At 44.2% G+C, this 25,226-nt stretch overlaps 2 long non-coding RNA genes across 2 annotated transcripts in view; both read right to left on the reverse strand.

Annotated features, from left to right (window-relative positions):
- Positions 1-4,057: 4,057 nt before the first annotated feature.
- LOC115948590 lies at positions 4,058-8,601 on the reverse strand. Its single transcript, XR_004082398.1, has 3 exons — positions 8,544-8,601; positions 7,749-7,840; positions 4,058-4,256 (listed from the first exon to the last, which is right to left on the reverse strand). It is a non-coding gene; the product is annotated as an uncharacterized LOC115948590 (long non-coding RNA).
- Positions 8,602-12,610: 4,009 nt separating this feature from the next.
- LOC115948589 overlaps positions 12,611-25,226 on the reverse strand; it is a 53,622-nt gene continuing 41,006 nt past the window's right edge. Inside the window, exons 2-3 of the long non-coding RNA XR_004082395.1 lie at positions 12,778-12,855; positions 12,611-12,687 (exon numbers count right to left, since the gene is read on the reverse strand). This is a non-coding gene — a long non-coding RNA (uncharacterized LOC115948589). The remainder of the gene's footprint in view (positions 12,688-12,777; positions 12,856-25,226) is intronic.

The raw sequence follows: 25,226 nt of genomic DNA on the forward strand, positions 1-25,226 counted from the left end.
AACAGTTTCAGTCCAGTTTCAGCTACTGCAATTTCTCTGATAACAACTTGCCATGTTTACATCCATCTGAAACATTAAAACCCCCTGGGGAACAGTGTGGGTCCTTGATTATTTATCTGTTTGATCGACCTGAACAACCTACTCGCAGTATTTTCGAAAGGCTGACTTCTGGGCAGCTGCAACACCAGGGGGGTTGGTGTTACTTGTCCTTCTGTCCTCGGCTGCCTAATCTCCCTGCCTGCTCCTTAGTGAAGATGTTAATTCAGAGCAGAGCTGGCAGCGGTCCCCCTGCTGCCCCAGGGGGTTCCTCCTAGCAGTATGCAGGCAGTCATTAGTCTCTGACTATCGTCTGTCAGGCAATCCAAGCCACTGGGCCCCGTTCAAGCCAAGCAGGGATGTCACATCGTGCGAAGTCATGCCATGAAATAACAGTAGAAATAACTTATGTTTTAAATCCCTGAGGGCAGCTACCCCATCGGGCTGGCAGAGTAGAACACAACAACACAACGTTAAAGCACAGCAAATGGTGCTGGGGTCTCCTGCTCGCACGGCAGGGAAATGGCTTAACACAAACAACAGAGGAACAAAGAAGGGCTTGAGCCTGGTTCAGCCTAAGCCATTTTTATGCACCTAACTGATCTGCCTAATTGAAAGCCTCTCCTAAGTAGGAGGCTAACACACCTTTGCTGTCAGGAGGTGGGACAGGTACAGCCAAGGGTCACCTGGATTCCGGAGGGGGATGAACCACTTTGTAACAGTGGCTCTGTCATTTCAGTGACTACCAGGATCTTGGGGATTTTGTGGCATGGAGGGTGCTAATCAGAGTACTCTAGGCATTGTGATATTTTAGAAAAATAGCTTGCATGCACCACAAGGGCATACCCGTAACCTTCACCATGCTAGTGCTGTCAGGAGGGTCACACAGAAAGACATACCCTTTGAGAAGGGAACACATGACAGTAAGAGGAAAACAGGAAAAAAAAATGTAACTTGGAACAAGCGTAAAAAAAATTTCCAATAAAATAGCATTTTCCCCTCAAAATGAATTTTTCCACAGTCTATAGGGTTTCAAAAGAAAACTGGACACTCTTGAAAAGGGATTTTCTGGTAGCAAACCATTTCTGTAAAAATGTGGACATAGCTCTCCCAGGGATCAGGATGATTCAGTGCTGCTGGAAATATTTAGTAGTTATCGGTAGTGAGATGGCAATATTTTGGTTATTTAGACTTCTGACGAGCATGGATCATTACAAATAGCTTATTATGAAGCATATAAAATGAGGTGGTAACTGGATAACTTGACAACAAATTATTTTCACTATATATAAGTGCATGACAGTCTATATTGGAAAATGATGAATTACACCATTCATGTGCCCTGAATTCACTGTAATCTCTCAAGGGGGGAAAAAAATCTAGGTTAAATAATGGGCAACTAAACAGAGACATATGTTCAATGTGCACCACAGATCAGAAAGGCAACGAGACGTTGGAAATCCTGCAACAATAGCTTTCCTCAAGCTGGAGCTGCCAGTTGAGACTGAGACATGCCTACACTTCTTTTTGCCTGATAAATCCTCTAAAATATCCATCTCTCCTTCCACTCCAATGAGGCATGAAGTTGGTAGCACCACACAGCACCAGAGAAAGCATTGCTTTGATTTGCATGCTGCCATGCATGGCACTGGCAGCTTATCCCTGCGCCGCACATCCCCTGCTGTGACTCCTGCCCTTCATCTGAGGCTGCTCTGCCACCTGCCAGGCACTCATGGGTGGGAATGCAGGTGTGTGATCACCTCTGATCAAAGCACCCGTACCACCTGTGTGCACTACTTGTGTTTGGGAGGAAAGGGTGTGGAGATGACCCCTGGAGAAGGAGGGGTTTTGCTGCCCTTGGAGGCAGCACTGTAGGATGATGCTAGAGGCAGATGCCATCCAGATTGTCGGGGAGGCATTGGGAGAGGTGGCTCCTCCAAAAACAGCCCAAGCTGATGGAACACCTAATGGAACACCTCACAATTTCCTCTCTCCATGCCTTCCTGCCCAGGTGCACCTCCGGGGTGTCCATGCAGGCAGAGGGTGGGCTCCAAACAGAAGAGGCACGGGCAGAGGAGCTGCCCGAGGGGCCGGCTGGGCAGTGGGAGGACGGGGTGAGCCGGCCCTGAGATGCATGCGTGGCTCTGGCCCGGCATTTCGTCTGTGCAGGAGGGGGGCTGGCGGCGGCAGGCGAGCCAAGTCAGAGCATAGCCAAGCGAGAATGTTCTGGCAGCCCTTCCTGGCAGCCTAAGCAAAGTTATTTATCACTTTGTGCATTTTCCTTCTCATCTGTGTACAGCCGGCTCCAATGGCTCAGCTTGCATTTTGCCTTCCAGAGCCAAGCCAGTCCCTTGGCTCTGCTCGGTCTTGGCTGTCCATTCACACCTTCTGTCTCCTCCAGCTCTTCCTGGAGTAGTGCAGGATTGCAAATTAGGAGTAGGTGTCTATAGCCAGGGAAGAGATCGAAGCATCAGCAACCCACACCGATGGCAAAGAGCACATCTCTCCCAGGGAGGGAGAACACCAAGCTGCTGTTTACTGGGGCTGAGGAGCTGTGCAGAGTTTGTGCTGCTCCCAGGCAGCCTCTGCTGGGGAGCTCCAGTGCCTGCCGGCAGCTATGAGACTTTTTTTTTTATTTATTTTAAGGATTGTGCCTTTGCGCTGACTTTTCCAAACTGGTGGATGTAACAACAGAGAATTCGCAGCAAAAATTTCCAGTCCTATGGACTCTTTTCCATACTACTCATGAATTTTGCCAAAATGTCTAACAAGGGTACCTAAACTGGGATTGAAAATAATACCAGCTGCATTCAGATATTTACGAGACTCACATTTGCTCTTGATAAGGGCACACCACACTCTTCTAAACACTGAGCATTGCAAAAGCAGATCAATATTAACTCTATTACGCCTTGCATCATCAAAAGCCTGGACAATAGTTTCAGGACTTTGCCTAAAGGAAGAACTCCTGAATTTAGCTGTCATTTCTCTCCTCCTCCCTGAGCCTCCCCTGCAGTTTTGTCCGGGGCTGCTAAATTCAGTGCCAGAGTAACAGCAGGACTGCATTTGACCTTGCCGAGTTTCAGGCAGTGAAAAGATTTACATTTTTCTGCTGGATGTCACACTCTAGAAGATGCTAGATAATTCCCAGCCTCTGCAAGGCCAGATCTTGACTACCTTCTAGCCATCCTGGTCCCAGCAGGGCAAAACCTCCTACTGTTCTGATCAGACACATTTTTGTTTTTAAATCATTCTGATCAGATGGTGGAAGGATATAAAAAAAAGCAAAGTGAGGGTGAAGGGGGCACCTGGTGTGCAGCAGATTCCCAGAAGCACTCATGACAACAAAGTGTATTGAACAGCAAATTCCCATCATGAGCCCCTGATTTTCACATCCTGAGAACTTTCCAAAATTGGGCTGCAATTTCTCAGATTTGGTCTCTGCCTGAAGGTAGAAGAGGAAGTTGAGTAAAATCCCTTCAGACCTTCTGAAATGAGGAGAGAATGAAAAATTGCATTTTCTTATTGTAATAAAAATTCTAACCATTTTTTTCTCTGTAAAAGGCCACATCAAGCTGCTTGGAATTTGAAACTTGGTGTGGGTATAGCTCTCATTACAAGCCAGATTTAAAGCAAGCTGAGGTCAATAACTGTCTCTGCCTTGATTTTGCCTGCCTCTGAAGAAGACCCTACAGCTAGGTAAACAAATCGTAGAGAAAATCGTTCAGAACAGTTGTGCCTATTTTCTACTTGGGAGTTGCCTGGGAACAAGCTCAGTTTATTTGCAATGTGTCTAGGGTTTAGATGTATTCACCAAAGCCCAGCTTTGCTCCATCCTCCTCAATTTTTATTTTAGAACCTTGCTCCATGAATAATCTCCTCAAAGAACATATCCACCAGCAGATGAAAGGACATCTTTAGGTAAAGAACTTGTAACTAAATCATTTCTACACCTTTTTTTTTTATAGATGGGTCACAAGCGGATGATTTGTCAGTATTATGCATCCCTCGTGCACACCCCAGCGTATCTGAGGTCCTGGAAGCTGCTCACATTTCAGTGTGCTGCAAGGCAGAGAGCAGAGAAGCCCTCGGTGGATTGGGAACTGACCTCCACATCTCCCTGCTGCTCCAGCTTCAGGACCATCCTTTCTCTTGGCATCGGAGCTCAGAGGTCTTTCTTTGTTAAATTCCACTTCACTTGGTTTAATTCTGTTTTCTTGCTGGAAGAGGATTTAGTAAAACAAACAAAACATCTTACCAATGTGAATCTTCACAATTAATGACAAAACTCTGAAACAGGAAGGTCATTTCTTGGGGAGGGAGACTGGTATTATTTTGAATGAAGGGAAGAGTGCAAAGATCTTGCAATATTTGCTGTAAATGGGTTGTTATGGTGAACATTCCTGTCAGCAAGTTCATTAGCTCAGAGATCCACGAGTGAACAGAGACCAAAAAATATGTTTAAAAATTCAAGAACAGATTAGTGGACAATATTTTGCAATCTTTGTCTAGCTCTGCTTCTCACTGAGAATTAGTAACTTTACTCCAGGCCAGATTCAAATAATCTTACTCATGCAGAGCAGCACTGTTTTATGAGTAACCCCAGCGACATTTAGGGCTGTATTTTGGAATAAGATTGGATTCAGAGAAAGACAGTGGGAGGCATGGCTGAATCACCTTGATTAATAAGTGTAAAATTCTTAGTTTTTTATGTGCCTATATAAATAAACATAACAAGAATAAGGAGGGATGTCTGGATTGACAGGCATGTGAGGGAATTTATAAACATCTTTTTGCAATATACAGCAGACTCCTCTTTTAACAGAAAAGGACAACACCCAAAAGTTACTTAATATCAGGAAAAGAGGAATTCACACCTTCAGAAACAATAGGAGATCAAGCCATTTTGTGGGTTTTACTCTCAACAGTTCTGGCTGTTGCCTGTGATATTACATAAGGTCTACACTACTCTCCATAGAAGTGATGGATGAAGTTTTCAGAGCTGCCCAAATGTCTTGAAAGCATGTGGTCCATTCTCCAAAATAATAGGGTCCTTGGGATTCTAAATCCCATTGAATTTCAGCACTTCTGGGAACGGTCTCATTCACTTCTAAATCAGTATGCATTTTCCAGTTTGTTATGCTCCCCATTTCATTTTATCTCGGGACACCAGCCATCACCATACATCAATAACAAGATCGTCAGAGGGCAGGATTAAAAAGGAAAGCACGGCTGTGCCCAACTGCTCTGTCAAAATGCCTCCAAGAGCCATCACAGGCTCCTGACATTACCAGTGAGCGAGGAAGGAGCCAATTCAAAGCTCGCTGATGTAAAGGAAAAGTCCACTCATTTCTATGGATTTCAGTGAGGCTTGGATGAGGCCCTGGAAGAATAAGGATGACATAAAAATAACATGACGTCTGCCAGATTCACCAATATGCTCTGATGTTTTGCCCGGCTCAGTGATGCAAAGCAGATGGGAAGCACTGACAATCCTGGCCCTCTTCAATCAGTTACTCTGTCTCTCGGATTAGTTTTCATCAGGCGTTTTATTCACGACATAAATACATTTATCTCATCAGTGCTTCTGCAAATGTATTTCAGAAGAAAAATCACCACATTTTAACTTTATCAGAGAAAAGGTTTCCATATTTTATCACTTGGTGACTACCAATTTTCAACAAGGTTTCTAAGAAGTTTATTATGGAGCCCATGAATTTTGCTGAACTTATGCAGGGCTTGTAATTAGTTGAGTTTAGCTGTCTTTTTCTTCCATGCCACTTTGGCCCAAGCAGCATGCACAACTGTGACATTTGACTCTTCTATCATTAAATGGGGCATTGGGACAAATATTCTGCAAAATACAAAGCTTACCTTTAAGTTCAAGCCCATGCTTAAATCCCATTAAAGCTATCATAAATAAATACATGTATAGTTCACTGAATCAGTGCCAGAAATGCATTTAAAAGAATGTAGCTTCCTTTGAAAATTACCTCAGTGTCTCTACCCTCTCCGACCCTATTGCTACACAAAAAGGAGTTAAATCCGTTGGGAAATACTTATACATGAGGAGTTTGTGCACTCAGTGCCTCAAAGAAAAAAGAAAAGGCATTGCCCTGTCTAACATTATATGCCAGGAACAAGCAATAAAGATGTAATTCAGGCTGAGCTTTCAGTATGCGTGATTATAATAAATATAGACATTAATAGACATTAAAAGTTGCTGAATGACTAAGAAGCTGAGTAGATTGGATGACGTCCCTCAAAATGAAATAATCTATATTTGGCTGGTAATTCATTTCTTCCGAGATGCTTTCTGCTTGACTCTGCATATATTCCTCATTGCAGAAATAACTTGGGCAATTGCAGTCTGGCTCCAGCCTCAAGCCAGCCAGCCCGGGAGCGAGCATGAATGCTGAAAGACAAGATCCGAGTTCCCTACTCCCACCAGACCCTTCTCCACGAAAATGTCCCAAACTATTCAGATGGCTGCTGTGCTGCTCAGAGCCTGCTCCCTGGCATAAGGACCTGACCACAATCACACCACAGAAGGATTGAATTGGCCCCAAGTGTGAGAGCCATCCTGCACTTCTGCATCCGTATTTCCCAGGCTTTCCCAGAGCATGTCCTGTTCCTCAGAGCTGAGGCTGGCTTAGGGTGTCTCTGCCCTGGAGTGACAATCTGCTGCCAGCTGTAGCACATCCACTGGTTTTGCCTGCAGTGCCACAGTGCTTGAACACACAAAGGGAGGAGAGACAGTATAGAAATAGAAATGCACAAGATCAGGTACAACCCAGGCTCAAGTCTGGGTTACCTCATTTTACGTAACTTTAGGTAACTTTACAATGATCACTCACATCTTAGAGGTGAAGACCAGACTGCAGAAGGATGGGCAAGGCACTGAGACAGACCTGCCACACACACTTTGGTCAAACAACTTACAGTGAAACTCTATTCCTGGCTGCAGCTAAGATCCTGCTGACTTACAAAGGAAAACAATTAACCTGTGTGCCCAAATTCTTCCTCTGAAAAGGAAGGATTGCTTGTCATGTATCACTTGTCATCCCTCTGGACTGTAAAAGATTCAAGGCAGGAACTGTCTCTGTATGAGCACAATACTGTCAAGTCCCAGCCACAGGTGAAGTGTTACACTCTTCTTCCTTCAGACTGAGCTGCAATTTTGCCAGTTTAAAGTCTAATCTAGTCTTATTGTTCCTAACATTATAGTGCTTTGCCACTATTCCTCTCTCTTCCATTCTGTTTATTTGTAGAAAGGAAGAAATGTCACAGAATAATGGGTTTATGATACTACATAAAGGCTAAGCCAGAGTCAAGATATTACTGGAACAAATGCACAAATTATTAGTGAGGCAGAGATGAAATGTTTATTTTCCTGTTGGACAAAGTGATAATGAGATCATGTCCTATCGCAGTGCATTTCTACTCTGCTACGCCAGTACCACACCTAGACCAAATCAACCAGTGGCAGTTCTTCTCCCTAGTCTTTTGGGCAGATTTGAAAGTCCTAGACTTGGATATTTCATACAAGACACTATACAGGTGAAAAAAAAATGTCTGAAATACAACAGAGCTGCCCTTAATGAGCCACCAGAGTGCCCCTTTACTGCATGAACAGCAGACAATTGGCAAGGGCCCAGGATGGAGCAGCTCTGTGCAAGTTAACAGCATTGTTACCAACTCTAGGAACTCACCAGTCCTGAGGGCATTCAGTGATTTCCCATCAGACCTACAGAAATCTCCCTTGTGGGAGATCTTCCACCGTGACTGGTCCCACTCCTGGGCACTATGGAGAAACAAGAAAAGCTTCAGAAAAACATCTCTATGTGACCACCACACTGTGGTCTCTGCTCAATTTGAAAGCAAGCCCTCAACCCCAGAGGCCTCATTTACTCCTGCTTCATCCCCTAGCCCAGCCATATGTATCTATCTTGTTTATTTTTGGAGGCAGAATATATTTTACATGTCTTGAGTGACCTTTGGTGAAACAGTCTTCCTCCAAGGTTTCCCCATCCAGACAGGACTATAAAACAACTGCCCTGTTTTCCACAATGACTCTGCCCAACAGTAAGTAAAGCACAATCAGGAGATTATTCAAAAAGTCTCAGAAACAGTCACTAGGGTAGATTTCACAGGCAGCAATGTCAAGACTGTAAAACATGTTTGATGGAGCATTTTACACTGCTTTAAATTTGGAATTCTTTGGAGAGTGTCTGAGGGATTTTCAAGAAACAAACACAACCTTCGTCCGCCATGCACATACACACAAAAAGCTCCTTCATGGAAGAAGCTGGCATCCTGGGGCTCTGACCTCAGCTCACTCCTCAACTTTATCAATCACATTATATAATCAGTGCAGACTGAACAGCATTTGGAAAATGAGTTGGACTGGGTTTTTCTTTTTCCTCTCTGCCCTCCATCTAGCACACCCACGAAAGAGAGCCTGTAGCTCAGACATGGCTTGGGAAGGATCTAAGGAGAGTTCTTACCTTGCTAAAATGAGGTGCTGTGGTGGTATCTTAATAGGAGGTTTAGAGAGTTCCTTCCTCCAAGGCGGATTCTCAGAATATTTTGAGGTTGTCTCTTTGGAACTAGAAATGAAAGGTAGTTTTGCTTTTGCTGCATCCTTTCCTCTCAGTAATCAAGTGAGAGGTAAAACCACCAAGCAGGAGAAAACTCCAAAGGGACAGTCCAAGGTACAACAGCACAACCTGGCAAGAGTGTCAGTGCATCAGGGTAGTGCCTTGGAAAGAACTATCCCTCCAGATCCTGCAGCTGGACAAGCCAGCCCCAGCAGTTCCACTTTCACCTCTGGCTCCCTGGAGTTACCAAACCCAAACCACCACACTTCCTTGCTGGAGAATCCAGCAGCCAAATGTCCTTTCTCTATCTCCACGACATTTTCTCAGGAAAACCAAAATAAATTGGCTGCAGACAAGAGATGTTTGAGAGTAATTTTCACAGCTCACCCTCACTTCATCCTTCCGCTGCACATCCATCCACAGCCACTTTGAAGCCTTCCTAAACCTCATCACTCAACTTCCTTGGCTTTCCACACTCATGGCTTGGTACAACATTTCCCACACACTCTCCCCTCACTCCAAAAACACACTTTACTTGAAGTTCAGTGCTCAAGCCTTGTCAATGGCAAGGAGACTAATCACATCACAGCATTCAATGCTTCATTAGCAGCTTTCCCAAACCAGGGATCCCCTTCACTGGGAGCAAAAATGTTCACGATTTTAATCTGGTGACAGCTGCCTCAAATTATGTACTGCTGTACTAAAACTGACTGCAGGTTGATTTCTCTGCTTAACTCGCCACACATTAACACACAAGTTGACAACCAATACTTAGAATGTGCCCTGTCTGCAAAGCCACCACTGTTACTGTCAGTGTGGGCAGCTGGAGTGTTGCTTGCTGCAGAGCAACACAGATCTCTAGCAATCCTGCTTAGATCTTGTAGTTTATCATACAGTTAGAGATATGTGATTACCGCAGACAAAACAAAATCATAGCCAAAACTTCACTTGAAATCTCCAAAAATCCAGACCTTTATTATGTGTCAAAGAAGTTTGTCTAATTCCATTGATTTTAAACACATTCTTTGTTACTTCTTTTCAGCTGGAAGCAGATACGCAGAGGGAAAACCCCTTCTGATATACTCACAGCCTGACCCAAGTTGTTCTTACAAGATTTCCAATTTCTGTTCTGCATCAAAGACATGTATTATCCATGAGCCATTGGCAGGGAGAGAACTCAAGACTTCGAGCAATAAAAACCACAGAGCTGGGTTTTTTTGCTGTTGAAGTTAAAGGGCTCCAAACTGGGGTAAATCCTTACAGCTTCCTCTAGGTGCTAGAAGTAAAATTCTGAACCACTAACAATACTTTTGACTAGAGGGGAGCCTGATGTATTTAATGAATACATCAGTAAGTTCAGTCACTATATCACAGCAGTCATCCTTTGCACTCAGGTCACCGGGAGCAGTCCAAGGTCATGCACACATATCTAATTGGAGCCTTAAACCACACACAGTCCCTGTGAGGTTGCATACCATTGTCATTCTGTAAGTAAGAAAAGGTAAGTATACAACTGCAATGGCAGTTTTGGATATATTTCTCTGGACCAAGGTGAAACTTCCAGCCTTTCAAATTAGTTTATTTCACAAATCCCCAATAAAGTGGCCTTTTTGCTTGGTGTTTTTGAATTCTTTCCATCTTTGCATACTCTGTGGCTTCCCAGAAGTACCCCCTTCACTCCCAGCACAGCACCCACTTCTGGCAGCTGCTCTGTCTGCACCACCAGGCCACCAAGTCCCCTGCTGCCAGCAGAGAGCCAGTGAGCAATCACCCAGCTGAGAAACTGCTCAAAGCCAGGGGGACCTAAGCCCAATTCCCAGGTCTGCCATTTCCCTCTCCCTCTCTTCCAACTGGACATCTATTCTTCAACTGTATGGACCAGACAGACCTTAATTTCTCCTGATTTTTACAGTGCCCATGGAGGTGACAAACTCTTCTATTCCCCACCGTTGTACAGCAGAGGATGAAATGGAATTTTAATGTCAGCTGGAGCCCCTTGGCGTTATTAATAAAAACAACGACAATAACAAGGGAGGTTTGCAAATTAGCAACCCTTGCTACAAACAGTGATACACCCAATTTAGCACAAATCATTGCAGGCTCTTGCCTGCTTAGTGGCTATTTTAATCACTGGTGACTAATGCCTGTGAGGGCTATTCCAGGGTTTGACGTGTCTTAAACACAAGAAAATGGGGAAATATTGGAGAGAGAGAGAGAAAAGAGAGGAGAGGAAAGGAATTGGCCAAAGCCAAAGGTTCATCACCAAAAAGCGTTCAGGCCATACCACCCATTTTGCTGCTGTGGCTACTGCATTTGCTGGGGTCACTGACCAATTCCTCCTCTGAATAACAGCATCATTTCTCTTCTTTTGGTGCAAATCTAAGAAAAACAGTCATGCTCTGGAACACAAACAAAGGCTACCTGTCCCTTCCTTGGTTATGGAAATGGGGGTCAGCCTTTTTATTTTCAAAGGGGGCAGAACTGGAATGCTCCCTGGCACACCACCAAAAAGGAAATATCTGCTTAAATATTTGACAGGAAGAGGAAAAAAAAAAGAGAAGAGAGGAAACAATGCAATGGGGGATGGAGAGAGGGAATTCTTATTTCATGCAGAGGAAAAGGGCTGCATGGCAAATGAAGCCATAGCTCACCTCTGCTGGGCTGTACTGAGCTTCACCTTCATGAAGTGAACACCTTTTCCTTACACCACTCCACTTATTTTTCTCCACCCTAGCTTTCTAAGGATTAAAGGGCTTTTCCTAGTTGTGGAAAACTGAATAAAAAGCCACCAAGCACGATGTCCCTCAGCTAGACACGTGTGTTTACCTAAGACACACTTATCTTTTTTCCTGTGGTAGGTCAAGGCTCACAAGGCTCACTTGAACCCACCTGACAACATCCAGATCACATTAAGCAGCACTCCAGAGAAAAAAAATAAAACAAAACAAAACAGAAAAAACAACTTTCTGAAAATGTTTTGGAAAAAAAAATTGAATTTAGAAAAAAAATAAAATTACCAGGGAACAAAAAAGACATTCTTCAGAGCCAAAGGGTAAGACAATGTTTGATAACACAAGTGATCAAAATAGGATTTGGCCAACAGCATCCAACCATAATTATTTATGTGAAGGCCATAAAAATCATGGAACTGTTTGGATTAGGGAACTTAAATACCATCTAGTTCCAAACCCTCTGCCACAAACAAGGACACCTTCCACTAAGCCAGGTTGCTGTAAGTCCTGTCCAGTTTGGCCTTCAACACTTCCAGGGATGGGGCATCCGCAGCTTCTCTGGGCAACCTGTTCCTGTGCCTCACCACCCTCATTGTAAAGAATTTCTTCCTAATATCTGACTTAAATCTATCCTCTTTCAGTTTAAAACCTTCACTCCTCATAATGTTCCTCATTGAGAATTCCCCATCTTTCCTGTAGATCTCCTTTTGGTATTGGAAGGTTGCTATCAAATTTCCCCAGAGGCTTATCTTTCCTTCTCCAGGCTAAATAACTCCAACTCCCTCAACCTGTCATCAGAGGAGAGGGGCTACAGCACTCTGGTCATCTTCATTGCCTCCTCTGGACTCACTCCAGCACGTCCATCCATGTCTTTCTCACACCGGGGACCCAAGAACTGAACACAATACTTTGGGTGGTGACTCAGAGAGCAGAGCAGAGAGGGCAATAACCTCCCCTGACCTGCTGGCCACAATTCTTTTAATGTAGCCCAGGATGCTTTCTTGGCTGGAAGTGCACATGGCCAGCTCATGGCCAGTTTTTCATCCACCAGCATCTCCAAGTTCTTCTCTGCACGGCTGCTCACAATCCACTCATTGCCCGGTTGAGGCATTGTCTGGGATTGCCTTGGTCCAGATGCAGAATCTCACACTTGGCCTTGCTGAACTTCATGAGGTTCATGCAAGCCCATGTCTCTAATCTCTTAAGGTGCCTCTGGAGAGCATCCCTTACCTCTAAAGTATCAGTAGATGATAGCTTGGTGTCATCAAGAATGACAAGAATGGAAGTCCAAGTCTTCTGCTTATCCTGGTGTACTCCATCTGACAGACCAGCACCATAAAATCGTTTTACTCAGGTCATGCCTGAACAGAAAGCCACCCCTGAGTACCCAACACCGTTTCCTTCAATACCTGCTGATTTCACGGCATCCAAGGAACTCCATGACTTCTCCAGGGCTCAGGGGGTAGAGATACAGCAAAGTAAAAAGCCTGAAAGACAAGTATTGCAAACAGTGGGAATGAGTTAAAAAAATGCAGCATTTTGTTCCTGTTCTTTGAGAGCTAATGTGCACTTTAACTTTTAAACAGAAGATGTGGGGAGACTGGCTCAAATCCTCCAGTTTGGCTTTTCCTCTCTATTACACCACTGCAAACATCATATACTTTGTGGCCCCATAAAATCTTTACATTCACTCAGGTCACTGCAGGTTTAGTTTTACAGTGTTGGAGGCTCCAAACATGACTGATCATAAACAGCTGCTTCTGTTTTTAACTAAGAGGGGAATCTTTTTGGTTTATTGCTCTGTGGCCACTGAGTACTAGCACTGGAAAGCTAGTCATCCAAGTTGCCTTGGACCTATTTCTCAAAATATGTTGGGTTGGTTTTTTTTTTTAGTACATGTTTGTTTACCAGTGTGGCTCCAGATTGTTGGCTAAGATCTGTAGACCCCTGGTGTAGCTACAGGAAATATTTCTGAAGTGTTCCTTTTCTGAGAAGTCTGCAGCTTAAATAACCAATCTCTTCCCATGAGGCTTCTGCACCAGCTAGTTGGCTTCTCTCTTCTTTCCCTTCTCCCCACCTCTCTGTCCTCTTAAGCCATAATTTGGTGATAAAGAAGGTATCACCTCTGTAGGTGTTGGTAGCAAGGAGAATGTCATGTGGCACATAGTGCAAGCCAAACTTTCGCCCTTGCAGTTTTTGAGCTGCTTCACTTGGATTTCCATTTGTTACTTCCTGTATATTTTTTCTTCAAACAGTAGATGTGACAGGCTGTCTGCCTGTGCTTGTACTTCACAGATCAGACAGGAACCTCCTAATTGACAAGAGGAAGAACTGGAAATTCTGGGGGTGGCCACAGTTGGCAAAGTTCACACATTCACTGATAAGCTCTCCAGGAAAATGTACCCTACAGCTTGTTCTGGCCTGAAACTTGCCAGGTACTCCCGAGTACAGAGTCTTCTGCATCCCTTCATCCTTGACCAGATTTTCAGGAGAACTCAGTGCACTGAGATGCAACATTTGTGGTTTCATAAAAGGATCCTTTGGAAACCTGGCATGTATTTTGTTTCAAAGATGGACTCTCTTGAAAATCTGGTCTTAACAATCATGAAAAACTCTGGAAAAATTACTTCCGCTTCTTTTGCCAGAAAGTACAGCTTTTTCAGGTCCTGCAAGTTCCAGTGCAGCTCTTTCACTGAGGTCTGTGCTCTGAAGGTGATGACAAAAACTCAAAATATCCTTTGTTTTGTCATCCAGAGATGTCGGGGTTCCATGTACAGAAATGTATCAAAACCAAGAGGTTCCAGTCCTAACTCAGCCGAACTTTCAAAGCTGCTTGGAAACCTAATTCACATAAAACTTTATGGGAACTAGACATCCAAATTCCCTAGGTGGCTTTGCAAAACACAGCTGTAACTAATTGCTCTGCAGAAAGGTTTGGGGGGAAGATTTTGATCTAGAAAAGGAGAGAGAGATTTCAATGCCAAAAAAGCTTTTGCAATAGATTCTCACATGGAATCCACACAGCCAATTCTGGGCTATCTCGTCAATGAAGTAAATGGAGCCATTTTGTAATACCTAATCCTCTCTCTGTAACTCTTCATGCACCTGCAGAGGTTATAAACTAAGGGGGAGAAAGAATTTCTTTTGCTGAGTTTCTAGTAATCCCTGCTGCTGCAAACTCTGGGGCTGAAAGGTTGAATAAATCAAAATGACTGATGAACAATTCATGCCCAACTCATTCCCATTGAAGAAATTGTCACATTCCATCAGTGAGGCTGGTAAAATCTGTGACCATCTCAACCCTTATCAAGCCTTAATTTCTTCTTCCTGTTTTGGCAATAATTTAACGTTAAAGGTCACAGAGCGAAATGCTCAGTCAGGAAGCCCAGGAGTTCTGATTTAATAACAACATTATTTAGCCCCACGAAGCCCCACTTGGTATTTTCACCTCCTCTGTTCCTTTTCAAGACCATGATCCATCTTCCACTGAAGACAATGGGAGCATTTCCACTGAATTTAATGAGACTTGGATCAGGCCTAAATGTCGGTATTACTCTATTAATATTTATGCTGTTGGAAGTATGTCAGAAAATATACAGGATGTGCAGAGTGGCTGAGTGAGCGATGAGAATCATAAATTTTCCTGACAGTCACTTCTTCACAAATCCTTAACATTTCTAATCTAACCACGGCAGTAATAAACTAGCAGGATTCTAACCTTCTCCTCTTACTGTACAAACCTTTCTCCCACTGTAATCTGTCTGAGTTGGCTCCAGAGTCGAAAAACCATCTGCGTTGCAACTCCCTATCTAGCTCATGTCTAGTCTCTCTTTCTCTCTCACACACATACATAAGAAATTGAAACTGTTATTTTAGAAGTTGCACATTAAGTGGTCAAAATTAAAAGGTTCTCAAAACGGACAAGCTGCATGGTTTACTGTGTTTAAAGATCCTCAGCTTAGCAATCCTCACAGCCTTCGAAGCAGAGGAGCTGGGCACCCAAACCTGTTACTGCAAGGCTCCCACAAACATGACAAGTGGCAACTGCTCTGAGAAGGTTTCTCCAGGCTGTTTTCCTTGGTGTTTCCTCTCAGCGTGAGGAAAGGGCCAAGTAGTGTGGCAACAAGTGGAGCCTGCTGGCTTGCCACGGGAATGCCTGTCACTGCAGGGTGTGTGGCAACCACAGTGGTCACAGCCTCTTCACACAGCTACTCCAACCTCCCTGTTGCTGGAGAAGTGATGGGCAAAACAGCCCCAGAGGCCTGAAATTTCTGTTTCCTTTGAATAAGTCTCCAGACGGTCAGATTCCTCCCTGCCTCACCGCCCCTTCCCAGAGAGCTGAGCTTGCCTGAGTGGGTGGAGGAATGCGGGCAAGCTCGCAGCATAATAGTCAACTGACCACCAGAGCTGTAGAGTAAGGTCACTGGGGAAAAACAGCCATTGAAGAATGTGGCTGAGCTATGCCCCAGCTATGAAGGAGGAGGCTTTGTCTCCTTTGGCATGCTGAGCCTGACCAGGGCCACAGACAGGATGGCACTGAGAAACAGGCGGGAGCTGCTCCAAAGGCATGACCTGGAAGGGGTGGCTGCCAGATATGTTTGCAGGACATCACCTCCTAACTCTGCTTAGCTGCCTGGTCTAGAACTGAAGTGTAGCATGAGAAAACATGGAAACTACATACAAATTAGGTAGGCAGAACATAAAAAGGTTAAGAAAAGGTAGTTCTGTGGTACTCTTGGAGATACACTGCTTCCAATAGGCAGATTAACTCTCTGCAGATTAAGAAATACACTCCATGCTAAGGGGCTAAATCAAGCATGGTTGAGGTGGAGAGGCACCTTTTGAGGGCATCAATCTGCCCTGCTCAAGCAGACTCACCTAGAGCAGGTTGTCCAGACCGATACAGTGAACTTCAAGAGACAGCTATTCAAAGTGAGATGCTTCTTTTGTATCTGAGTGGTGATCTGTTCCTAGGGACAGTGTCCTCTGCTTCCATCAAGCCAGCAGTCCAACTTCTCAGCTTGAGCCTATCAATCCAAAACCTCAAATCTGAAGGATCCGTTCCTTGAGGGACATTTTTGTCAGTGCAAACACGATCATTCTGACCATTTCTCATGTTGCTAAACAGCAGTGTATGCAAAATCAAAATCTAAGCATTGAGGCTGGAATTTTCATCAAATCATAAAAGATTTCAGACACCAAAAGTCCTGACATGCTGGGCAGCTCACACCAGTATGGTCCCTTTGAACTTCCCACAGAACCAGCTCTTGCAACGTTACTTTTAATTTCTGAAAATATAACAGAGCAATCCGTTCCACAGTGCCTTTGGACGGGTGTTTTATCACTCTGGTGATGGGTGAAAGGGCAGGAAGCAGAGGGACAGGATGGAATTTGAGCATGATCCAAGTCCTGCCAGGACACAGGGGAGGAACACTTTCTGAAAAAAGAGAAGCTTTGCCATGGGGGAAGTGGACTGCCTTGCCTCCATATCCTGTGGATCCAAACTTCCCCCTGAGCGTGACATCTCTTATGAAAATATGCATGCAGACTTCTCCAAACTGCTTCCCGCTCCACTCTGGCAGAAGGGCCAGTTCTTGACAGTCCGAGATTTTAACAAAAAATAGGTTTAGCTCTGCCACTCAAGCAGTGTTAGTGCAGTGGAAACGAGGGAAGAATCACACCTAATATTACATTTTGGTTGGAGATTTCCTGTGGAAATCTTTGACACAAAGAAAATAAAGTGTATGATGAGATGAGATGTGTCACAGAAAGTATCAGCTATCCTGATTGCTTGAAACTGAAGATTCAAATAATGGCAAAAAAACCCACAATCGTTCATATCATCCGGGCATGAAGTTTTTCCTTCTTTCCTCTACAGAGCCAGCATATCCTTTAGGAAAAGGATCTCAGTCTAGTCTTCCTCACTGCATATCTCTTAAAATATACTGGTGCTTCACAAAAGCAGGTTTTGGTCTTTTTCCTCTCTTTTTATACTTCAAAATTGCTGTTTTATGGATCTCACTTTGGAGCATCTTGCAAGGGCTTGACTCAGAAAGCATAAAAAGCACTTCAGCAGTCTTGGCTAAAACTAATTCAAATTTTGATATGTGCTTATGTGACTGGGGTTAGTATTTCAGGTACTAGAAAATTTTATCGTTTAGGGACCCACAAAGTCCTTATCAGGCCTGAAACTGTAGCAAAACTTTAAATTCGAGGAATTTTGGCCCAGTTTTCAAACTTGCATTGAGACAAACTCAACATTTACAATCACTCTGGGCCACCAGTAGCTCTTTCAGATGCATTTTTTTTTTTTTGTTAGGAAACATAACATGCTAGGAATTTAAACAAAGGTGGTGTATCAGCAAATGACTCTCACACAGTGTGATCTCATCTCCAAGTCATGCAACATTTGGGAACAGGAGTGAAGTTTCTTGTCCTTTAGCAACAGACCAACATAGTAGACAATAGCTAAAATACCCATACAGTTTAAAACACAAATATATCTTCTCAAACCTGCCACCTCCCTTCCTTTCCCACTCCACAGAAGATAAAAGTGGACTATTTATCATCTAATAAAAGTGATGTGAAGCAGAAGGATGTAGTTGGGTAATCATTTTTGATTTAGACATGCAGGCAAATACTCAGCACACAATTTTTCAAACATTAACTTGATGAAAGTATCACCAGGATCATCATAAGCTCAATTACAACCTGGACAAGATTTTGAGGAGTTCTTAGAAGGGCAGCTAGAACTGGATGCACATCAGGAGTGTGAGCCAGTGATCCAGTTTCACTCCTCACCCTGCATTTGATGTTTTAAACCTTTCAGACCAGGGATTATCTCTTACTGTGTATGAGATGCAAAGCACCCAAGAACAAGGGGAACCTGATCTCTGGGCACCTTAAGATCTATTGCAATACCAGTCCAAAAAAAAAACTTCTCCCTGTTTTTTCTGAGATTCTGCTTCCATTTGAGACTTGACCTGGGATAAGCAGAGGTTCAGGGAAATAACACAAATAAGGAAAAAAAGCAGAAGATCTAATGAAACATGGTATCCTTGGTATGTTTGCTGAGCCCGGGAGGCTTTTCCCATGAGTTTTTTTCTAACATCTTCTCTCTATGATTTTTCGTGTCTGAGTAAGTTCTGAGATTAGTGCCCATTAGAGGGAAATGTCTTCTCACCAGCTCTAAATTTCATTATATCTGCAGAATTTGGATTATCTTTGAAATCTCTACTCCCTTCACAAATTAGGATGGAACCAGCTAAAGAGTCCTTAGGAAGGAGATAGAAGAGCAAGCAGGATCACAAGGTCATGCACAATACACATTCACATTAGACTTATTTAGTTAGAAAACTGTCAGCAAAAACATGCAAAATACTTTCTTGGGTCTTGGATGCTGGAATTAGATATGCTCTGCGTGCCTGCATCCACCACCCAAAGTGACAGGGTTATGAACATGCCCACTAGTGCATGTTGCTGTGAGTTGTGCCTGGTTATCTCCTTCAAAAAGGGGATCAGGCCCTTGATCAACAAGCTGAGGTAGATATAGAAAATAAATAGTGGCCTTACTGAGCCAGACTGAAAGTTCATCTAACTGGGTATCTTGTTTCTAGAAGTGGCCACAACAGGAAGAATAAAGTTCAGCAGACATATTTGGTACTTTTCTCCAGTGTTCACTTCCAACAATTTTTACTCAGCAACTTCTTAAGAATGACATCACTACACATACAGCAATCTCTACAGATATCTCTTCAATGAGCTTATGTTAACATGTAATTCAGAGAAGTTTGCTGTGATGTGAAGTTTTGCTCTATTTCCTGAAGACATGGGCCATGTCTCCTGCAATGCACCACAGGAGAAAAATCTCAGAGGCAGCACAGAGCAAAGCAGCTTTAACAACCCTCAGAAGCTGGACTGGGCTAGAAAGCATTAAGCCTACACAGTTTTTCAGACACTTGACAACTTATGAAGATGTGAATAGGTGCTGCCCTTTTGTATTTAAATTCTCTCCCTGGATTAGACAAACTAAAGCTGCTAAAGGATTCTCATCCCAGTGTAGCCTGCACCTACAAAGTGTTTTCCTGGCACAACCAAGCTGGTCAAAACTGCGACTCCCTGCTGTACTGCAACTCATGAAACCAAGCACATAAACCTCTGGAGTGGAGACCTGGCTGTGATTCAGCCACAAAGCAGACACGAGCTCTGAGCACCTACGTTTGCTTTTTGCTTGTTTTCCACAAGCTTCTCCCCAGACAGGGCTCTGACCCAGTTCTCACTGAAGCCCACAAAGGCAGCCGAGCGGCTCAAGGAGCTGGATGGCACCCAGCACCTGCCGGAGTGAAATGCTATCCCCTGTCTCACAGCTCCAGGCCTCCTGCCCCTGCAGCTCAAAGCCACCCTGACTCCTGCATTCTCCCCCAGCTTAGCGGGATGACCAGCGCCAGCCCTGGCACAAACAGAGCTCCTCAAATCCAATGTCACCACTCACGCAGGGCATGATTGCCGACATCCCCTGGCACCCTGGCCTCCCCCTCCCAGCCAGCCGCAGGAGCATGCCACATCTTGTGCCCACATTTTCTTTCCTAAGGAAGCCCTCAGGGGCTTCTTTGGCACAGTCCACACTGGTAGTGAACAGCTCCCTTTGGCTTCCATGTTTACATCCTTGTGGTTGTTAATTTGAGAGAAGCCTTTTATTTTAGACACATACACACACCCCAACTCCCTCTGCAGGGGGGGGAAAATGTGACCTTTAAGATTGTTTATACCAATCAACAAGAAGCCCTCATGCTGCCGGATTCCAAGAAACACGAGACCGTCTTGGAGCTTGGAAGAGGGAGGGGAGCACAGGCAGGAGAGGGAGCAATCAAGGTCAGGAGTTCACAGACAGGATAAAGCAGAAGGCAGGATGAGCAGTAGAAGTGGCAGGGCATGCCTTCTCCATTCAGAGAGGCAAGGCAAGTGCTGGCAGCTCCATCCACCATGTGCGGCACACCGGCATCCCAGGGCAGGGAGCCGACATCCCAAGGCAGGAATGAGCTGGTTGGGGTGGCCTTGCAGAATGAGGGTGGCCATTTCTTCCTCAGAAATGCCTCACGGGTGTTCTGCCAGCCTTGCAGCATTTCACTGAGGACCAAGAGAGATCCAGGATGAGGAGAAATTATTGCAATCCAGTTCTGTACTCTGGTGCCCGCTGTGATGAATAAAATGTTTTTGACAAGACAAGGAGAAAGATTAAAATATTTTCCCACTGCAGAACACAAAAGTAAATAAATAAGTAAACAGTCAAGCATTCAAATCCAGGAATTTCCTTTCATTGCCAGCATCAGCCTTTAAGGGAGTAGCACCACAAATTTTTTCCTACCATTATACTGAGACAAATGAGCAAAGGTTGCGGTTTCAGGGATCCAAACTTCAAGTGCCCTAAAAGGCAGATGAAGCACCAGACTGGCATGAAACCCATGGATGCCTTGTGCTCAAAATGCCTGAACTGACAGAAAGGAGGTCTTGCTTCTACTTCAAAGGCAGTAGCACCACCATCTTAGTAGGTTCAAGACTGAGTCATTGGAGGGAGAAAGAAAAAGGGCAAAGCATCAATAAAAACCATGGGAGCACAAATGCAGTGGGATAGACTGAGATGCTGTGATACAGCACACCACTTCTGGGCAGCTGGCCCAGCTCAAGGCAGGGGTTTTTGGGACAGAGGTACATTTCTTCTTTTGAGTCCTCTCCCTAAACAACACATCACAGTGGTTGTCAAATTCAGCCCCAAGGTTTCTGGCATGAAGTCAGGATTTTGACAATTTCAATGACTTTTCTGTGGTCAGAGCTCTCTATGATTCTATATAATTATAATTACAGGGCTGTGTCTTGTTCTCATTTACACGTATCTTCTCCAGTGGGTTACACAATATAACCAGAGGTGGTATTTGGCCTATACATTTTATTTTGTATGTTTTATGCCCAGATTCATTATTTATGACCCATTAGATACATTTGTTTCTCAATTAATAAACCTCAGAAAATATTTTTAATGAAAGACTGTGGTTTTTTAACAATCATGTTGCTGCTCCTCTAGTAGCACTCGAGGATTAAATAAGACTGTGAGTAGTTGTTAACTAGCAATTGGTTACTGAAACACATAAGGTTTCTGTCTTCCCATTACTGAGGCTAAAGAAACGATGCTTCTACAACCACATTGATATTGTCCATCTGAATTCTCATTTCAAGGCACATGCTGAATTTGAAACCACCACATGGATTTCTCACCCATACCTTCAGCAGCATTGAGCATGCTGTGAAGGAGAAAAGCAGACGGATGTCACAGCTGGCCGTGCAGACATCAAAAGTAATTATCTTTTTTAAAGACAATTAGTTAGTTTTTCTTCGTTTTTTTCTTTTTTTCCCCCCTTCCCCTTCTGTTTTCTTAAGCAGTGCTACCGCAGTTTTTCAGTCGGTTAACACAGGGCTTTGACAGCATCTGGGATTTTTGTGCTAGCACAATTACCCCGTGCAAGCCCTGCACAGCTGCACTGCTGGTGGAGTGACAAATGTACTCACTTTCCTTGCTTGAACAAACTAGCAGCAGTCTGTTTGTGAATACGAGCCTGGAGGTAACATTTGTAGGCTAAGGCCAGTCATGTAATCTCTGATACTTCTGTCCACTCCTCTGCCAACATGCTGTCTGCAATCTGAAAGATGCTTCTGTTCTATTCTGACATTGTCTCATCAATGAAGGAGATTTGCAGGAGGGAGAGAGCTGGCCTATGAAGCCAGCAGTTTCTTGCTTTTCCCTGGGTCCTGTTTTCAATAGAAGTGCTTGGTTTAGGTTATTGTTCCTCCTTTTTCCTCTTCATTCATTTTGGCATTCTGTCCTGCTATGCAATTGGAGCTATTCAACTCAAAGATACAAAGGATTCATGAAAACGCTTAAAGGGCAAGCCGGGCTGCTCATCGACACGGACTGTGTGTCTTGTTTTACACAACTTAGAGAATAGTAGCTCCTCTGAGAAATCATTCTCTGTTCAGATCCTCAGGAAATGTGTCCCGATGGGATACAAATGAAATGCAGATGATTCCTTTTTGGCTACAGATCCAAGGAGGTCCATGCCACATGGATATCTTTGGTCAGATACCATCTGGTTTCTTCCAGCTCAATATTACTCCTACCTGCCCAGGTCTGTAAGCATCACCTGTGCTTCCTCTGACTGCTGTGCACTACCAAGACAGCAAGGGAAACCTGGCATCTCTTTCTGGGTTTTAAGATCCAATTTTCAAAAACCTTTGAAAGTCACAGTAGTTCAAGGAGTCAGCTCATCTTCACAAATGAAAATGCAGATTCAGCCTGCCTAAATATTACCAAACTCCGTGTAAGCAGAGTTTCCCATTTGCTGGCAACAGCTCTTCGGAAGTGCCTGTGAAGTAAGAAATACCAGGCACAGAGACTCAGCTGGAAACCAGTGGAAATCTCGTGAACTGTCACTTCTGCTTCCCTTGCTATTTTGACTTCTCTCATAGCATTGGAAAATCAAAAGGAAACAACGTCAAGGAAAGAGCACTCAAATAAACACAGACGTTGACACAGCAAAAATCAGGTTCCTCCTTGTTCCCAAGACACTGAGATACCAAACCCAGAAGCATAATCTTGCTATTCCAACAGAAACATTTAAAGGAAAATTTTTCTCCATTTCATGATACTTGTCCATCTTATCATGAGACAGCATGTACCCCTATCAGAGAAAGGTTGGGACAGAAAGGTCAAACACTATCTTCCCTTTTACTTGTTACCCCATCCTGATGCCCCCTTTAATTCAAGCATCAGGAGGAGACACCAGAAAAACTTTGTTATTGAATGAATATTTTGTTGCAAGAACAAGGATGTCTTGCTCACATTCCCTCCTCTATCACAAAAATTACAATTCTAAAGACACCTCCTGAAAGAATCCTGTCTAAACAGAGTATAAGTACAAAAGAAAAAAAAAAAGCCAGCGTACTAATACAATTTTCTCAAAAACAGAGTTTAAAATCCCCCAAAAGCAGAACCAGACTAGGGACTTCAGTGCAGAGCTCAGCCCACTGTTGAGGCTGAAAGCTTTTCACACAATGTAAAGATGGATAGTCAAGTGAAACTAATGTAAAGGCAGATAGATCAGCAGTCTGGTCATGGCCAAAATCTGGTTTAAACCCTGGAAACCCAAACCCACAAGGACTAAAGCAAAAATCTAATGATAAATCAAAGCTACCTGATACCTCCCAAGCTCCCTAGCTTGACAATCTTTACAGCCAGTGAAGGGGCTCAGAGCTGTACTTTCTTTGTGGCTATATTCTTAAATGGCCAGTCTAGGTAAAAGAGTTCATTATTCCCAGGCTATGATAAATATCCTAGCTGCAACCACAGCTGTAAAGACACAGTCAGGATTATTTTGGGCATCCATCACCCATCTGACTTGAGCCTTGTGTCTCATCACCCAAGTAGGGGGTGCAAATCTCATTATAACCACCAGAGTCAGTCATGTGCTACAACTTTTGTGCATGTCCATTACATTCAAGAATAACCTCGCAGCTCCTCCCGAGGGAATGGCAGAGATGGATGGACACCTCTCTTTGATCTGGGGAGTTCTTCCTCTACCTCCAGTTTGTCTCCAATTGCCTCCAAGGTCATACTGTCAGGACAGGGATGGCAAACCCCACCCATCCTTGCATATGAATCTCATCTCCTATCCTCAAAAACCACAGGCTACACATGTTTGCTGTTACTTCCAGATGCGTCCACAACTTGAAAGCAGTGATTTCAGAAGGAGGAAAACCTTTAGAGCTAGTGCAGCTAAGTCCCCCTTCTCCTCCTTTTCCTTCAGCATCAGTCCAGGTCATCAGCTCAGGCAACACCCAGCAGTTCCAGGGGACTCAACAGCTCCCCACGGAAGCATCTGCACATGGATGGATTAGAGACACAATGCAACTCCTCTTCTCCCTGTTGCACTTAAAGCCTCAGTCTCAGCTTACTGTCTCAGAATTTACTCCTAGAGATCCTTGGCTGAAGCCCTGCTAATGGATATCTAACAAGAAGTCATTTTGGTGACCTTCCCCCTGCTGGAATGGAACAGAACAATAGAAGCAGTGGCACCGAGGAGCCCTTGATTGCCTGGTCAGAGGCAGCAGCACGTACACCACTCGTGTCTCACTCCCAGTGTCCTCACCATGCAGCCCTGGCAAAGGGCTCTGTCCTGCACACATCTCCAGCCCCGGGCTCTTCTTCAGTAGCCAGACTGAGGGTGCCTTTTTTCGGTGGCCACTCATGGGGATTGTGGTGGGTAAGCACACAATGCCACTTCTGTGCGGTGTTTCATTTTCCCTTGGAGAGGACAAAGGGAGGAGGGAGAAAGGAGACAGCCTGACTCACACCAACACCTGGAGCACTGACTCCAGAGCCAATACTAGCTGCTGACACAAGAAGGGTTTGTCCTGACTTTTGGGAGTCCTTTTCAGAATGGCTCTCTTCCCCATCAGCTGGTGACAGACCACCCCCTCCACACCCTGTGCTGTGGGAAGTCAATTTAGAAGCCAACTTTGCCATCTGTGGACTACCCCATGCTGGGAAAAACCTCAGCTGGGGAGATCTGTTGTCTTTGCGGAGTGGCACAAAGAAATTAGAGCGTGGGAGAGAACAGGAACCTAAGAATCCTTCTAAGTCCTTAGCATATTTCTCCATGCATCCCCCCAGACTCCCGTCTTCCACTCTAAGTACCTAAATGTGTCCTATAGTGATGTCTGCTGTTGACATCAGAGAAGGCTCAGAGCAGCACTCCTGCTGCTGCCCTCAGCTGAGTCACAACTCATGAACAAAGGGGATTTTGACCAT

Source organism: Geospiza fortis, unplaced genomic scaffold (genome assembly GCF_000277835.1).
Source record: "Geospiza fortis unplaced genomic scaffold, GeoFor_1.0 scaffold524, whole genome shotgun sequence".
Taxonomy (NCBI): Eukaryota; Metazoa; Chordata; class Aves; order Passeriformes; family Thraupidae; genus Geospiza; species Geospiza fortis.